The sequence below is a fragment of the Cydia fagiglandana genome, chromosome 3 (assembly GCF_963556715.1).
Source record: "Cydia fagiglandana chromosome 3, ilCydFagi1.1, whole genome shotgun sequence".
NCBI lineage: Eukaryota > Metazoa > Arthropoda > Insecta > Lepidoptera > Tortricidae > Cydia > Cydia fagiglandana.
The window spans coordinates 2,671,433-2,683,909 of NC_085934.1; the positions used below are offsets into that span (position 1 = coordinate 2,671,433).

At 39.1% G+C, this 12,477-nt stretch overlaps 1 protein-coding gene across 1 annotated transcript in view; it reads left to right on the forward strand.

Annotated features, from left to right (window-relative positions):
- The window catches only part of LOC134679858 (zwei Ig domain protein zig-8-like), a 645,620-nt gene that overhangs the window by 274,136 nt on the left and 359,007 nt on the right, over positions 1-12,477 (forward strand). The gene's annotated exons all lie outside the window — the stretch shown is intronic.

Here is a 12,477-nt window from a genome sequence, read left to right on the forward strand (position 1 = left end):
ATTATAAATTAGTCTTTTCATTATAAAGGTAAAGCGATTCGCCCTTCGATATGCGATGTAGTATATTTTTCCTCGTGTTACAATAATCGTATATTCAAATTTGGAAACTCTCTGTAAATGGCGATTGAGTGCGATCTCCAAATGCGATAGATTTTGGAAACCCGTAGTACCATGATTCACTGACAGTGTCAAAACTGACATATACGCTAACGTCTATGTAATTTACTTTCTATACATCTCGCACTAATTTGCGAGTACGAGCGAGTTGCATAGAAAGTAAGTTACGTTCTCGATAGCGTTTAAATATGTCAGTGTTTAAATAGTATTACACAGCGTACTACGTAGACGAACAACACGAACGCGAAACGAAGCAATGCGGCGCGGGGTGAATCAATCCTTTGATACCTATAGAAGTGTCCTACGTGGGCGTCGACTGGGCGATCTCGTTGCGAACGCGAACGCCTTGGGCCCGCCGCGCCGCGCCGCGTCGCGTTCGGGAGTTGTTCGCTTACGTAAGAAGCAGCGTTAGCCACAGAGGTCATAAAACATTGGTTTACTCAAGTATTCGAACGGCCGCGTGTGAATGGGAGTGAACGGTCAGGTATTCTGGGCAAAGTGAACTAAGAAGTTATGCTGAACTGAGGGAAGTGATTGACTTATTGAGTTAGAGAGTGTAGTGCTTTGGCAACTATTGGTAAAACAATTGGAGAAAATATTTGCAAGCATAGAAACCTAAGATCGTATTCTAAGGGGAAAAATGTAATGACATGTAGGGTGCTTCTATGTGTATAGGGATAAAAATGTTGTTGTTAAATGTTGTTACTGGTAATCGCACTAAGTTTTTTAAAAGATAATCATTGAGAGTATTTTCATGAACAAAAAAAATATCATTGCTTTCTTGTAATCTTTGAATCTTCACTTATCATATTTTTTTCTAACCTAGCGATCATAACATAAAATATGCTTTGCTTACTTTACTATCGAGCAATAATACTAGTATTTATCGATAATTTTATTTATCGATATAGAAACCCCCTAATTCTGTTAATAAATTGTGCTCTCTAGAATCCGATGTAGGTTTCAGAAAAATATTTATAGTTATGCCAGTGCAGCTTAATTTGGAACACATATTATTAAGGTTGCTAAAACCTATTATTTAGTAATTGCTAGTATTTATATTTACATATACTTGTTCGAATTCTAAAAACGGCGCTCTCTCACAACTATTATCAAAGCGATGCAACACTCAATAAAGTATATTTACCTCCTTTCAACAAAACAATACGACATCAGTAACAGAACATAGATTGATACCGAGAGGCCGATTCTGTTATTACATTTTGTTATGGGTTTCAACTTGTTTTGATAGGACCTTAAAATGCGTTACACCAATCAACGCGAGCCACTAAGCTACGCATTCAGACTGCAAGGTCCTAAGTATCAAAATAAGATCAAAACCTTATCAAATTATTAAGATTACAATCGGCCTCCGAACGTTGTGTCTCCAGAGTGCAATGCCATCAATACGGTAAAATATTGCCATTGTGTTTCCTCCGGTCCCCGCGCTATTGAGGACGGGGGAAACAATTCATTGCCGTGTACCGATAGATAATGCGAAATATAAATGGGTTCTTTGATAGATCTGTCTCTATTTGATATGTTTCCAATATACAACGTGTAGGGTAGCCTGGGGACGGTTGAAACAGTTATGTTTGATGGCCTGTAACTATTTCGTCTTTACAGTTAGAGAGATATGCGGCTGCCTTATTTAATTAACTTTGTTTGAAAACCCTTGCTATGAAAAAACGATAAAAACCAGGCAAGTGCGAGTCGGACTCGCGCACGAAGGGTTCCGTACCATAATGCAAAAAAAAAACCAAAAAAAAGCAAAAAAAAAACGGTCACCCATCCAAGTACTGACAACTCCCGACGTTGCTTAACTTTGGTCAAAAATCACGTTTGTTGTATGGGAGCCCCATTTAAATCTTTATTTTATTCTGTTTTTAGTATTTGTTGTTATAGCGGCAACAGAAATACATCATCTGTGAAAATTTCAACTGTCTAGCTATCACGGTTCGTGAGATACACCCTGGTGACAGGCGGACGGACGGCCAGCGAAGTCTTAGTAATAGGGTCCCGTTTTACCCTTTGGGTACGGAACCCTAAAAACGATAAATGATAGGGAATCAAAGATAAATGGGAGGGAGGGAGTGGTTCAATTGAGGGGGTCGTGTGATAATTGAAACACTATGTAGGGACGTTTACAACACCATATAATAATTTCGGCAAAACGAATGAAATTTTATTATTGCTAATCTATTTTTAACAATTGTATATCACGAGATCAAATAACTAACAGAAAAATTGTTAATTTCTTCATATTTAATATTTCAGCACTTAAAAAGAGAAAATTACATTTCTCACCATTCGCCCGTTCAAAACCGCCACACGTGCGGAATCACCCATTTTCCAGTCCTGGTCCGACAATCATTTTCCTGGCCGCCATATCTTTAGTATTCCGTTTCGCAAATTAATATTGACATTGTGCGCTGCAAAATGATTGCGACCGGGAATTTTAATAACAATCTCGTAAACAACGAAATATTTGCCTTGTAATTTTTCATTGGAAATTAAGTTTAGCAGCCGAGTCAAAATTATTTTCGTTGTCTTATTTTTCGTCCCCGAAAAATGTAACGGGAGTGTAGCTTTTTGTACGTAATGTTATTTAGATTTTGAATTTTCTCATGTAAAATATAATTTACACCTACTGCCGTATTCGAACTTCAAGATATTCACAAGAGACGACACGTAGTAGATCCATTATAGATACGTTATAGTTTAGATATCAACTAGTTCTCTTTTGCAGCGCAATTCGGGCAACCATTGTCACTTTTACGTTAGATAGAGTAAGATATCTATTAGATGTGAATTGGATCTCTAAGTCATATCCTGCGGAAATCGTTCAAGACTAGCTCCAGAATCGCGCAAATGACAAATTTGACAGGTTAAATCTTAAACATATCGTTATCGTATCTTGGTGATGTCTAAAAGATATCTAATAGATGTCTATTTCAAAATCCGAATCGGGCCCCTGAGAAAAACATGCGATAGCACTCGATTTTTTTAAGTATTTGATAGAAGAAGTAAACGCAAGCGTGAGAGAGTGGTCAAAAACAAGTCAACGAAAATAATTTTGACCCAGCCGTGGAGTTTTGGAATTTTGTAGCAGAATAACTTCTGCCCGTGACTTCCTCTGCGTGGGATGACAATGATAATAAAAATGATCCTATGTTCTTACTCAGGCCTTAAACTACCTTCATACGAAATTTCATTTAAATCGGTCCCGCGGTTTAAGCGTAGCATAATAGACAGACAGAGAGAAAGTTACATTTTCATTTATGATATTAATATACACCGTGTTTTTATTGAATTCCGATAACTTAGGGGTATGGTTATGTACGTTGAAGATTGATTGAGCGTGAAGAGAGCATACCTGGGCCGCCCAGCAGCATCGGACGCCCGAGGGTATCGCTGGTGCAACATGGTGGAGGCGGATCTGGGTGAACTTCGAGTCAGCAATTGGCGAGAGGTCGCACAGGACCGAGAAAAGTGGCGCTATCTTGATTCGGAGGCCAACACGCGTATTCGGGAAACGAGATAATCACAAGATCTAGAAACGATATAGAGATCAACTAGATTTACATTAGATATCGACTAGATGTGACTTGGATATCTAAGTCATAACTTGTCGAAATCGTTCAAGAGGACCTCCAGAATCGCGGAAACGTCAAATTTGACATATCTATCTTACAAATATCTTTAAATTATCCATATCGTAACTTGCTGATGTATAGTAGAGATCTAATACATTTTCAGAATCGAGCCGCAAGTCTTATTTCGGGTTGCTAGGCCAATGGAATCAACATTTATAGGAGCACTATCGGCGCGGCTGGTTGACTCCACAGGGGACCCCAGGGCTAGTGCGTACCTCTCTCAACGTATTTCCCTTGCGATACAGAGAGGTAACGCCGCCAGTGTCATGGGGTCCATGCCGCATGCCGCCTGTTGGACGGGATGTTCTTTTTATAGTTTGGTTTTTTGTAGGTAAGTATATTTTATAGTTTGTATTTTTATTTTATTTCTAGTTTTAACTTTAGTTTTAATATTGTATCCGTTATATGTTTTTTCTTCACCAACAAATGTTATGTCAAGTAAGTAGTAAGTAAGACTGAATTGACCTTTGGGACAACGCTGAATGTGATGAACAAACACACGAATTTATCCGTAAATAAATGGACAGTACAGTACAGTACAACTATTCTAAGTTTGTGCCTAGTTCTAACAACATGAAAGACTTAGACTCCAAATGAACATCCTACTTAAAGAAAATCCCTAATTCAGAGTCATTAAGGATTTCAGAGCTGTGCATTCGCTTCCGTGGCAAAGTGCATAATAAATCACAGAGAATCGCTGCAGCTAGTCCACTGCGACGGCTAGTGATGTGATACTCCTAGGAAATAGGTACTCACGGCAGGAATATTTACAGACACGTGCCAAGTAATTCTCAGCTGTTTGGCTATCCGTATGTTAATGTCTCATATTTCAAATACATATGTGTGCATAAAAATATGAGTTTTTGAAAAAGGTTATGTTATGTCTAAATGTATATTATTACCTAAATAAAAAAATATGCCCTGAAATTAATTTAGCTATAATTTTTTTTTAATCCAAGTTATCTGTGTACCTATATCAGAATTATTTATTTTATCATTATTTTCGTATTCAATGTAGTGTTCTTCGCTAAACATATGGGTTTTATTTTTAGCGTTCATGTTATTAAATTAATTACCATTTAATATTTTATTTTTGCTAAATTTTTAAGCTCAAAGATCTTTTATTTTTCAATTAAGGTATAAAATGTTGATGAATGAAGATAAAAGTATCAATGTCACATAATTATCACCGGTTCGTAAATATTAAGGTTTTCGTCCTGGAATCATTTCAACACAAAGAATCTCAACTTTTTTAAAGAACAGCGCTCCAAGCTGGACATTTTGGAAACTAAAGATCCCATACAAAAAGACACAAAGCAAACGCGTACGTCACGTCGCGCTAACGAATTAAATTAACACTAGGGATACAGCACAAAAATCTCAAATTTTCCCGACGAGCAGAATATCCTAAACAGGCGATAATCCAGGCACATCACTAGACCTACTAAGTCGTCATTACAGATCTGGTGCACTTACTGCTTGTTGCCTGTTCTGTTGCATTAAGCATTCGATCACTTAATGAATGTTTGCCATTGAGTGCTGAAACGTTTACCTTTCGAACTAGATGGCGCCATCATAGCTTGCCGCTTCCTCTAGTTTTGTGCTAGTATAGGCTTAAAGTGCTGACATGGCAAAAAAAACAATAATTTGACACAACTAATAGGAATTGACAGGGGATGCTATGATGTGAGAAGACACCATTGTGAGAAGTTTGATTTGCAAATTTCTATTAAAGTTTGATGTATTTCATATTCCAAAACATGACCATCATCAACATGTACGGTCAAGTTCACAAACATCTATACAAACCAACGTTCCAAAAATATATTTACACGGCCTTATTGTCAATCTTTGTGGCATGTAAATATATTTATTGAACGTATTAAGCTTTACGAACGTAAACTACGTAATGTCTTTTCGTCCGACATAAGGTTTACTCGGGTAATTCCGAAAAGAGACTTTTATTATGATGAAATTTAGGGTGATTTTCATCTGAATTTCGGAATTATCCGACATTCGGTATTACCCGAATACACCTTACTTCAGTGCCTCAAGACGAAAGTCTTTAATCAATGTGTGTTACCAGTGATGACTTACGGCTCCGAAACGTGGTCTTTCACTATCGGCCTCATCTCAAAACTCAAAGTCGATCAATGAGCTATGGAGAGGGCTATGCTCGGAGTTTCTCTACGTAATCGAATCCGTAGACGAACTAAAGTCACCGACATAGCCCACCAGATTAGCAAGCTGAAGTGGCAATGGGTAGGCCACATTGCACGCAGAGAAGATGGCCGATGGGGTCGAAAAGTGCTCGAGTGGAGACCACGGACTAGCATGCGCAGCGTAGGACGTCCACCCACAAGATGGACAGACGACTTTGTTAAGGTCGCTGGAAGACGCTGGATGCGGGTCGCTTCCAACCGGCACGTATGGAGGTCCAAGGGGGAGGCCTATGTTCAGTAGTGGACGTCTTATGGCTGAGATGATGATGATGATGAACTGAAATTTGATGATATAGGAGGCAAACGAGCAGACGAAACACCTGATGGTAAGCAATTACTTGGGGCTAGAGGGTGAACACATTCATTTTCTAGCCAACGAGAGACCTAAAATTTTTCAAGATTAAATGACACTCGCAAAATCTTACGTCACGTCACGCCACAGAAAAAACATCCACCAGACTGAGCATAGTCACGCTACCCCCTCTGCCACGCATACGGTAATTTTACTCCATGTTCGAGTCGAAAGTGTCTTTGTGTGACGTCCGTGTCTTTCCACCAATCACGGCACGGGACTTCGCTCACCTCGTCCAGCGCACCCCCGCATTTTGGCATCATCGCTTGCATGAAATAATTGCTCTAAACTCGGTCTAGAGGATCCCTGGACTATGCGTCACGATATCGAATGAAATTTATACAAGGGATTCAGGCGGAAAACTCGACCCGACTGTTTATGAACTCGACCCCATTTAGTTGCTCAATGAACAGATCTAAGTTTTTTCAAATCTGCACATGTCTGACTGTATATACAAGTGTTTAAATAAATAAAACACGAACAAAACTTACCTTTAATGTTCAACACTTTACTACACATTGAAAATGCGGATTAAATACTATCAGTAAGAATAAAAATTATTTATTTTCAAGTAGCGAATAATTTCTTTTTTTTTAAGTAGGCACTTTACTATTTAGAAATTGTAAACTGAAATAGATATCATATCATACATTAAGAAAAATTTACCATGTCCACCAATGATATTCCTTCGTTACTTTTAAATTTTCATAATTTCACTGTCAGCTTAAAGTCACTTACCGATGGTAATCGGGTCGTAAAAGGAGTATAAGTAAATAATAGTAAAGCAAATTTAAGTGTGGTATTTAATGCATGTAAATTTTTTTTTAATTGGCCATTAACTGTTATTTAAACATGTAAAAGGTTATACTCTAGTCTGTACAGACAGCTCTGTTGTAGTCGCATTGTTGCTCTCATTCAAAAAGCAATTAAGTTCAGCACATTTCTGAGAAACATTCAAATCCCTAGCGTTTCTGCATCCACACCGAAATTTTCCATATTTGGTGCAATCCCCATTCCTTTTATTTCTAGAAACTGTTTTATTTTTCGGTGAATTCGCTTTTTTTAAATTGTATCGGCCACTGTACACGAGCATTTCTCGATTCAAATATGGCGAAGCTAATAGTTCTTGCATTCTTTTAGTGTTCTTTGTTTCGTACGCTTTGTTCCTGAACCATTGATAAGGTGCGTTACTAATGTGATAAGGAAAAGTAGTAGCTAGTGTATGAGAAGCTTTTTTCTTATCTTTATTGAGTTGATTTGCATTGCTCACGCTGAATTTACTTTTTTTATTAGTATTTCCGAAATTCGATGGAATATTTTTAGCAGTTGAATCTGCTCTAATCGATTTATGGGGTAGACCTGATTCGCCTAATTTATGAGATAGTGAACCAATAACCTCGCCCAATTTATGACGTAGTGATCCAATAGGCTCGTTCTTTTTTTGTGCTCCCTTCACATTTTGCACAGGGTATATCTGAAAAGGCGGAAAAGTGTTCCGTTTTAGTGGATTTGATTCAGGATATTTAACGCCTTTCGAGTAGTCATAACCAGCTGGTAGTCTCAACTTTACCAACGACACTTGTGTTGTAGATTTTTTTGCATTATCTTTGAGGACCGGTACTTTCCAAGGATGAAACGATTGCCATGTGTGCAGGCTTTGCGATCTCGTTCCGGTCTCCTGGAATCGATGGGGCTTCTTCGTCCAATCTTGAATTGTTCCATAGTTATGACTCTTTACCATCTTCATTCTTTCCACACATAATACTAAGAGAAGTAATAAATATATAAAGTCAGTTCTGGTTTTCATAACTGACATCCGATATCCACTGATGGCTAACAGCTTCTGAATGGAGTCCAATTAGGTTTAAGCAATGTGTGATTCATTTCGTGTATATTTAAGATTAACAATGGCCGCCATCGAATACATATAGGGTGTTTCGAAAGTGCAATTATTATTTAAGTAAGAAGAACAAATGTCGTTTCTTAAGATTATTCCTGCGTTCAAATGGCACAGCTCATTAATAATGACTTTAATGAAACAATGTGACGAATTAATAATTTAGCTTTGCTTTTTCTTTGCTTTCTCCAAAATCGTAAGCAGAGCATGCCATGATTATGTTCGACCCGTTCAGCTACCTACTTTATTTATTTATTTAATCATTAAATGACGTCATTTTGATATCAAAATGTAAGAGTTACCTACTTGTGACGAAATATTAGACCTCAACGTAGAGAAGATTTTGTGGAATTTTACCCTAGTGAGGTAAAAACAGGGTTATAAGTTTATATCTGATGATTTCTACCAACCAGACTAAAGCCATTAATATCTTTGACATGTATCGTTTCACAATATTTTCTGAAAGTGGAAAATCTGAACACTGAATTTTCAAAGCATCCTGTATACACCGGCAATGACGGTTGTTCCATGTAAGTTGATAAACTCTCGACTGGCCTCTTACGAGCGTGGGAACCGTTTATTTGTTTTATTACTAATAATATGTCAGATATTTTGAGAAACATATTATGTCATTATCAAAAATGTCATTATGAGAGAACAGAAATGAGGAACAAGAAGAACTTGACGCTAAGTGTAAGGCCTGAGTGGACGCTCGGAGCGGAGCGTACGGCGGGGCGTGCAGCGTGGCGTCGGGCTCACAAGTGATTTAAGCAGCGTGCATTAAGGCCGCTGTACGTTTGCATTTGTTTAACATGCACGCCGCACGCCCCGCCCCGCTGCACGCCCAACTCGAGCGTCCACTCAGGCCTTACACTAATGCAGGGTAGAGGTAGACGGGTTGGCTAGGGCCGTACCGTCATTGAAACCGAAAGACTTATCAAGGCATTCATATTATTATTTCATTTGACGTTTCCTGTGGCAATGCAGTATGTAGTTTTATTATTGTTGCTGAATTGTGATGAGGCAACCTTAAATCATCAACAACTTAAAAAGTTCACAAATAAAAACCAAATTCCTTTAAAACTTTAACCTCAAGGCATTTGTCTTCGTAAAACAGATTTCTTTGCCACGTTTAAATCGCAATTAACGCCCGCAGTTAATTAATAATGGATCTGAAACACTTCACGGCCATTGCGGTCTTCCGCGTTTATCTTCATCTCGCTCGCTCTTGTATTATTAAAACGAGGACTTAGATACTAGTTAATTCGCGGTAAAATTCTAATAGTGTTCGTTTGAATTCATAAAGTCCAAGCGTGCACTTCAAATAATGTCAAATCAGAATCAAATGAAGTTGCGATTTATAAATGTCGAATGTGGCTCTAGAGGCGACCTAGTCTTGGGCGAGTCTACCAATATTCACGAGTTGAGAGGTAATCTTATTAGTTTGATGATTACATTAATTAGTATAATTACTCTTCAAACTATTAGTAAAAGTTTTGTAATTAGTCTTAAAACGGGTTATTAATGTTATTATAATTAAGTTTCAGCACGAGTGGCTACTGAACAGCTATCCAGACTTTTTAAGCGCTGGCATAAAAGAAAAACTCAAGTTATTAAGCTTCGCTACCGAAAATATATAAAACTGCCAAGAAAATGCGAAGTTAATATTGTCCCGACAACACAACAATATTATTAAGCTAGGTACTACCTATTGCGGAAGAGTACTTCGGCGTTCCTGGGACCTCGCCGTATAGCAGCGAGGCGGCAACAGAGGGGTTTTAGTGGGTAAACCTGGGGTCTCATTAGCCCACAACAGGGAGTCCCACATAACCATCCCGGCCCGTCCCCGCGCCGGGGTGGTATGCGTAAAGCATTTCAGAAATAGGTCTCAATCAATAACCACTTAGGCATAGAAAATAGGTACTTAATATAGGACGCGAACTCACTGGACTGTTTTATGGGCGGGTTGCAACACGCACGATCACAAAACGAGTTAACGTTACTTATGATGATGATGATGCTCTCCTGACCGATTTCGGCCACAGCGACTATGTGCTCTGGAGTACACATTTTAACTCGTGTTACTAGAGTGTAGCTCTTCAATAAAGCAAAATTTGACAGCTCCGAACAACTGACAGGCTATTATAGTCCGGTGAGCCGGTAATCTGTGGGCCCATTAAGGTGGCCAGTTCTTAAAACCTTATACTAAAATAGTTTTTGGCAAAAATTTCATTTATGGTACAAGTTTTTATCGCTAACTGTACTTTTCTTTCCACATGCAACAAATACTCATCGAGACAATTCTAAAAACCCCAAATACAATTAGGTTTCGTTGTTTCATCACAGAGTTCCTATGGCCACCTCCGGTCTCCATCATCAGATCAGCTCGATGACACCATAATATTGCATTGTCACCCGACTTACGTATGTATGCAAAATTTCAGCTCAATCGGAAACCGGGAAGTGGATCAAATTTAACTTGCAAGATTTGATTACAGACAGACAGACAGACAACGGTCAGGTGAAACTAAATAAAAGCTTGTGAATGACTTCTGTTTATCGTGAATAGAAGTCATTAGGGTTCCGTACCCAAAGGGTAAAACGGGACCCTATTACTAAGACTTCGCTGTCCGTCCGTCCGTCCGTCCGTCCGTCCGTCCGTCCGTCCGTCCGTCCGTCCGTCCGTCTGTCACCAGGCTGTATCTCACGAACCGTGATAGCTAGACAGTTGAGATTTTCACAGATGATGTATTTCTGTTGCCGCTATAACAACAAATACTAAAAACAGAATAAAATAAAGATTTAAATGGGGCTCCCATACAACAAACGTGATTTTTGACCAAAGTTAAGCAACGTCGGGAGGGGTCAGTACTTGGATGGGTGACCGTTTTTTTTTTGCTTTTTTTTTGTTTTTTTTTTTTGCATTATGGTACGGAACCCTTCTTGCGCGAGTCCTTGCCCGGTTTTTTTTAGTGTAAGGTGGCCAGTTATTAACCGGTAGCCAGTAATTGACGATTAACCCTATCCCTATATCTACTGAGAAAAGAAAAAGGCCATTACGTTGGTATGCCCGAACAATCAACTAGCTCTTTCGATTGAACAAATGGAAATACTACCCGGAATGGATCGGTGGAGTGCGGTCAAGGGCTCATTATCACATCCAGCTGAGTTGCTCATATTTAGAACGGCTGTTTATATAGCTTTATGTACCTACCTTATACTATAATAACATTTGGAACAATAGAAATTAATAAAAATAATTTGGTCAAGCCCGAGATAGCTCGAGGCATTTAGTGTTCCGTACGGCTACCATCAGTTTGGCATTGACATAAACGATATCGTGAACGTAATTTACTTCCTATAGGTATATCTCTTTCGCACTAATATGTCAGTACGAGCGAGATGCATAGAAAGTAAATTACGTTCACGCCCACGGTAGCGTTTATGTCAATGCCAAACTGATGGTAGCCGTACCGCTCGCATCGTTACATTTTACAGAGGTTGTTTGCCTGTTTTTAGGATACCGTATTCAAACACACACAAAGAATAATAGTACAAAGTGTCTAAGTGCGAAGGCCGAAGGCCGAGCTTTAGCAAAATGTCATCGCTTTAGCACAGAGCAATAGTACAAGTGTCTAAATGCGAAAGCCGAAGGCCGAGCTCCGCTTAGGGCCGAAGGCCCGAAGCATCCAGGATGTTAGTACTTAAACACAGAACAATAGTATAAGTATCTAAATGCGAAGGCCGAAGCCCGAGCTCCGCATAGGGCCGAAGGCCCGAAGCGTCCAGGCTGTCAGTTCTGTGTTTAACCACTGACATCTTGCAGGCTTCGGGCCTCCGGCCTTCGCATTTAGACACTTGTTACAAGTGACTTGTATTAATTCCCTGTGTTTAGAACTGACCTCCTGGATGCTTCGGGCTTTCGGCCCAATGCGACTTCAGCCTTTGGATCTTGCGACTTAGACACTTGTACTTAAAAATACTTGGAAAAGTTACGGAAGGCGCGCGTCTGTCGGACGCTTCGGATCTTCGAATCGCTCCTTCGGCCTTTGCATTTAGTTAGATTCTTGTACTATTGCTTTGTGTGTGAATACCGAAGTCGAGCATCTCACGAATGCTTGATGTATTATAATAATTTAGAGTAAGGCCAAGCGCGCACCACGATTTTTTGTCCTGCGATAATTTTGTCGCAGAAATGCAACGTATGTGTTTATATGTTAGTGCGCGCATATG